Genomic DNA, 6,167 nt, shown 5'->3' with positions numbered 1-6,167 from the left:
TAACGAGCTATGTTTCCGAATAAATTCTTCCCTGTTTCTCTAGGCATCCCCTCTTCATCCTCCCCCCACCTCTTTGACACACACAGAATCACGCCTATCTCTCTCTCTCTCTCTCTCTCTATCATCCCTCTCCGTCGCGCCTATAGCATTTCAGCCGTTGTTCCCCATCCTTCTCACACCCTCTCTCTCCCTCGCCCGCATTCTCATCCCTCCTTTTCCCACAGTTTCATCCTTTTCCGCTTTCGCGCTCTCTCCCCCCACCCCTTGGCCCTTCCAGTTCCTCTCGCTTTCTCCGTTTCAGCTCGACGCGGTCCAGTCGAGCGTCGGCCTTTGCACCGTGCAGTTCGCGTCGCGGCCCGTCCGCACACAAAGGTGCGCGCCGTGCGTGTGTCTCTGTATGTGTACGTGAGCCCAGTGGTTTAACCCCGTCCCGCGGAATTTTCGGATGGTCTCGCGATCTAACCGCCGGCCCACGGTTTCGTCGCAGGATCGAGAATCTGGGGAGTCGGAGCCGAGGAGGACGGCCAGCAGCCGGTAAATATCAGCCAGCAGTGACGGAGATCCACGTGGTGCGAGACGACGCGGCGTGACGCAGAAGGGATACTCAAGGGCGGAAAGGGCGCGAGGGTGAACTCTTATCGGACGCTGCTTCCGGGCTTCGATCTGACAGGTATTTAGCGTGGTCCGTTGTTGTAATTGTCGGATTGATGTTTTACTGAGTGACTGGGAACGAATGAATATAGGATTAAGTTTAATAGTATTCTTTTAATTTTGTAACGTTAGGGTTATAGGATGTTTATTTTATTTGTTAGAATCGGAAGACGATTCTGTTCGGTCGCTATAATTGTCGTAGTAATATTTCTTCGAGTGGTAGGGAATGGATGTACGATTTTTGATAGTATTCTTTCAGTTTCGTAACGTTAGGGTTATACGATATTTCTTTTATTTGTTAGAATCGGAAGACGATTCTGTTCAGTTCTTGTAATTATCGTGTTTGTCGGAATCAGATTCTGCCTCACGGTTCTCTTACCAAAAGGTAAAACCTTACCCACTCCGTGGCCAGATCCTCTAGGACAACGTCTTCGTACTTTTAGGCGATGTAACGTCGGGTTGTTGTTTGCCAATCGAGGCAGTTGTTAGTAATAAATAAAGATACCTTCGTTGCTCGATACCTACGTGACCGAGGCATCGTCCCAAGAGTCCGTTCGGTCGTCCTCTGACCCTGCCATACAACAGTCGTACTTCGAAATGCGACGAACTATTTACCGCGAAAGGTTACTAAAAGACGTTGACGTTGACATATTAATATTTTACCGATCGGTAGCGAATGGATTTTATACAGTGCTACCTCGGTAATAGACAATAGGAAAGATTTCTAATCAGTAGACTGCAAACCTTTACGCGAAATAAAATCATTACACACGTAGCTACAAAAATTGAACCCAACTAAGAATTTATTTCACTTTGCAAATATTGTAACTATTTCACGTTCAATAGTTTCTTATTATCGTATAATGTACGCTTTTTGTAGTGTGCTTACTGCACATTCGAATTTCCTATAAATGCATAAAAATCCGCACTCTACTTATTGGAAATGGGTAATTAAATGAATGCTTCTCTTTTATTATTTAATAAACTAGACTTTATTATATTCAATCTATATCAAGGAAGTTACTCGTATAAAGATTACTCGTTCGACAAAGGGACCATTCTTTAACACTCTCGCTGCGGATGAAAATAAGTAGCCGTTCCCTGGGAGCTGCAATTATGCTATTTTTTTTATTGAAGAATTTCTTATAAATGTTCTAGTATGATTATTTTGAAAAACCTATATTTGTGGTAACTTATTTTATATATAACATGATTGCCGAACAACAAAAATAATCAAAACTGGAAAATAATCGAAACAACCATATATTTTCAGTTGGACGCACATGTGCGTCATCCGCAGCGAAAGTGTTTACGCACGTGTTGATTCGTTCAAAAGGACGTTTAAACACAAAAGGATGTATAAACATAACCTATCACGCGTCCAGCATACCAGGTGTCATTTGACCTTTGTCCATCGTATATTCCAACATTACTAATCCGCAGTATACAATCCTGTACATTCCTCGAGCGTTTCGTTCTTTTCATTTATCCAACTCGAATTTGTTTCTTTAATACAAACATAACCTCGGAACTACAACAAAAATATATTCAAAGAGAACAATCGTTTACGATTACAATAAAAAACAAAAGTAAGAATCTATATCATTATATATTCTTGAGATAAAAATTCTTTCGCGAGGGTAGTTTTCACGACAACCTGAAAACAAGCTCCAATAAATTTGAGAGCTCGTATTTTCCAAACGATTTCGAAACCACCAAAGCGATGACTGAAACTTCCTCTTTTATCGCGTCGACTACGACATACTTTGATCTAAATAAATTCTCTGGCACGGAACGCGTTATAGTTGTCCTGTCAATCAATGACCGTCACGGTTCGACTTTTCGAAAACCATATTTCACGGAACAAAATTTCATTCCCTGGCTCGCTTTTTCACGGAGAACGTCTCGGACCATGTACACTCTCTATATGTATACACTCTAAGTTCTCACATATTCCGTGAAATGGAAGTACGCATAATAGTAGCAGAATTAAGGGGTACTTTGGAGGATGCAGCAGGCAGATGTTGCCTCGCTATTTCCCAGGACTCCTCAGAAATTTGATCTCGCGACATCTCGTAGAATATACCGGGAAATACTATAAGTCGCAAGGAGAACACAGTGTTCTCGGTTTTTTAATTAATAAATATTCGTCTACGAGGAGGACGGGAATAAAGGATGGAGATTTCAAATTTATATCCTTCCAGGGTCGAATTCGTTTCTCGCGAACTTTATCCCTTGCGACAGGCTTGCAGAATTTCCATACTATACCCTTCGGAATAATTACTCGTGGAAATAAAATAAATAATACCTCTGGACAGTGTCGCGTTCGTACCTTTGACAAGTTTTTAATAGACGAGAGTTTAACGGCTTCTGAAATACCAGATAGATTTATTTGGTCAGATAAATGGTAGTCGCTGTATACCCACTCTTTTCAAAGACACTTCACTTAAAGAGGCTTCTGGTTACGTGTCCAGGGCAAAGCGTCCCCAGAGACCAGGAAAGACACACTCTGTCGATCCAGAAACACGTTGCTAACGCACACGTGAGTCGACTCGCGTCCCTTCGTATTCCGCTCGGACATGGTATTCACTGGCGTGCGTTGCGATTGAAAATTGGCTTCGCCTCTCCACGTGCTAGGAATCTCTGATCAGGCTATTCAATGTTTGCGGTCTATCCCAATGGTCTTTAAATTCTTTCAACTCGAGACACTAATTAGAAGATGGTTACTAAATTTTTAATGCAGTTCGAAGTCTGGAAATCTCGAAGTCTGAAAGTCTGAACAATTTCTACGTAAACGCACATTTCACCCGTGCTTTATTCCAAAATCGATACAAACTTATTCCAGATCTCTGAATACCTCTGAAATTTCTCTCGTCTAACATTCGTCGCGATTAGGATTCCGAATGTAACCCAGCGTCATACACTCCGAGCGATCGCGATGCTCGCACGCATCCCATTGTTCGTCTGCCGAGAACAAACGATTTTCTCCCCTGAAACGCGAGCAAGCTCGTGGAAAAGCGTGCACGCGAAGGCATTCTGTATCCACGAAGCACGATAAATTCAGTACGCCCGTAAGCTCCGTGGACTTCCGTCGCGGTGTATTTCAGGGCCTCCGCCGGAAACGAGAAATTCGTACGTCCTCACCTCTCCCGCTGGTCGCGATGGAAATCTCGTAAAAGTTGCATTACACGCTAACGTCGCTTTAAGCCTGTCTACGTAACCCGCTTATGGGTTTCATAGACTCGATACACCGAGCAGATGGTTTCCAGAGACCATGTAATCAATCAGACGCACGTCCGAACGGGTTAGAGGCTTTCAGAATTCGGAGGAGTCAGATATTCGGGTATTCAGATATTCAAACTTGGAAAGATTCAAGCTTTTAAATTTTCAAGCTTTTTCAAAGTTTCAAACTTCTAAACTATCAAACTTTTAAACTTTGAAGCTTTGAAGCTTTAAAGCATTACAACTTTGAGGCTTTGAAGCTTTGAAAATTTGAAACGTTGATGCTTTGAGACCATGAAACTTTGAAGCTTTGAAGCTTTAAAGTATTAAAACTTTGATGCTCTGAAACTTTGAAGCTTTGAAGCTTTAAAGTATTAAAACTTTGATGCTCTGAAACTTTGAAGCTTTGAAACTTTGAAGCTTTGAAACTTTGATGCTCTGAAACTTTGATGCTCTGAAACTTTGAAGCTTTGAAGCTTTAAAGTATTAAAACTTTGATGCTCTGAAACTTTGAAACTTTGAAACTTTGAAGCTTTGAAACTTTTATTCTTTGATTCTTTGAAACTTTGAAACTTTGATTCTCTGAAATTTTGAGGCTCTAAAACTTTGATGCTTCGATGCTTTCAAACTTTGAAGCTTTGAAGCTTTGAAGCTTTGAAACTTTGATGCTTCGATGCTTTCAAACTTTGAGTATACACCCTTTACGTCTCGCGAGGCAAAACGAGGATGATCGAGCTTTTTCGCGAGATTAAATTAAGCCACTGGAAGAAAAACGTCGGCCCGACCAAGCGCTGCGGAACTTCGAGACCGTTCGTCGATCGTAAGCGCGAGTTTTAATTTGATTAATGCCCGTGGAGCATGGAGCCCGTGGCACGGTACCGAGGATACGTAGTTATTGTTCCTGTCTCGCTACAGAAACGGCCTGTAATTGAATTCTTTTGTAGATGAACGAACACCAAGCTATTTTATTTCGTTTCGATCCGATCGTTGGATTAGCTTTTCATCCCGCCATGCGTGTCCATTGTCTCCCGATACCCGTTTATTTCAATATTCATGACATCGTCGATAGTGATAAGCGTTTGAATAGATGGAGTACAAATTTGTCTACCATGCATGAAATTCATGTTTCTTTGGAGGTCTTGTGAAAGTTTTCCAAATCCTTTTGCAAGTCCTTTTGCAAGTTTTTCTTCCAAGTTACGCAATTTTCATGACTTTCGTAATTTCAAAAATTCTCAAACTCTTTTCCAAGAGTTTTTCACACTTCCTACAAGTCAAGTCAATTTTTTAATAAAACGAATCCCCAAACCCGTTTGTAGTAACCCGGAATATATTTATATATTAATTACATTTTGCACTGCAACGCGTTAATATATCATCTTACTCAGCCAGTAATTTACATTTCATATTTGAAGTGCTCCAAACAAAACATTCTGCTGGCCAGTTTCTCGCTACGCGATTTATCAATTCCATTTTCCGTTTTCCGCTCGCATAGCTGCAAAGAATAATCGTTCCTCGGCTGCGTCGGCCCGTAGACCGCGTCTCGCAACGTTCCAGCAGAGAACGTTTGTTTCATTGTATCGTAAATTGCACGTTAAACCCCGACGCGTGTCCACATTGATGCCTTTTCACTGCTGGCGTAATTTATACCGGCTATAAAATTGTCATAGTCAAGGAACGCGGGGTTTCCAAGCTTATTTATGCGTAGCGGTAAACGCCCGGTGAATTAGAAAGCTAGACACTTCGCCTTCGATCGCGTGATCTCGCAATCAGCTTCTCTCGGTACCCCAAACTCGCGATACTTCGTGGAGAAAAGTCAGGTGAAAAAGTTTGATGAAAATCGAGGATTAATTAGGAAAATAAAAATCTTTTTGTTGGAGCTTACAAACACAGGCAAAGTTGAATGAAAATTATTTATTTTAGTTATTAAAATTGGAGCACCGTGGACACTCTATACATTCGGATATAGAGTAAAGAATTTATTCGAACGATTAGAGTCACCACAATCGATCTCTGTCTAATCACAAAATTACTTTCCAAAAAGTCCTTCGATGTTTTCTTTATTTAATAAAACACAAGCGGTGCTTCATACATCCAATTTATTTATTTCAAATTAAAGTACATATAATTACGATCGAATAATGTACATACAGGGTGTTCCAGCCTAAGTGATACAGAGCTTTAACTCCAAAACTATCGGCCGAATGCAAAATTTCAAATACGGAAATTCCATGATAAAATGGGGCTCATGTTTCAGCGAGAAGGAATTTTTGTTAAGTTTGTTATTTAACGAGATA

The 6,167-nt window shown here is 41.1% G+C and overlaps 1 protein-coding gene across 2 annotated transcripts in view; it reads left to right on the top strand.

The window, feature by feature from the left end:
• The first annotated feature begins 230 nt into the window (after positions 1–230).
• The window catches only part of LOC128894071 (uncharacterized), a 42,835-nt gene continuing 36,898 nt past the window's right edge, over positions 231–6,167 (top strand). Inside the window, exon 1 of one of the 2 annotated variants that reach the window (XM_054155523.1) lies at positions 231–670. The gene's annotated coding sequence lies outside the window, so the exon portion shown is untranslated. The remainder of the gene's footprint in view (positions 671–6,167) is intronic. The other variant, XM_054155524.1, reaches the window with a different exon arrangement.

This window comes from Hylaeus anthracinus, unplaced genomic scaffold, assembly GCF_026225885.1.
Source record: "Hylaeus anthracinus isolate JK02 unplaced genomic scaffold, UHH_iyHylAnth1.0_haploid 3, whole genome shotgun sequence".
NCBI lineage: Eukaryota > Metazoa > Arthropoda > Insecta > Hymenoptera > Colletidae > Hylaeus > Hylaeus anthracinus.
The sequence above is the reverse complement of the archived record's forward strand: the minus strand, read 5'-3'. Positions and strand labels throughout refer to the sequence as shown.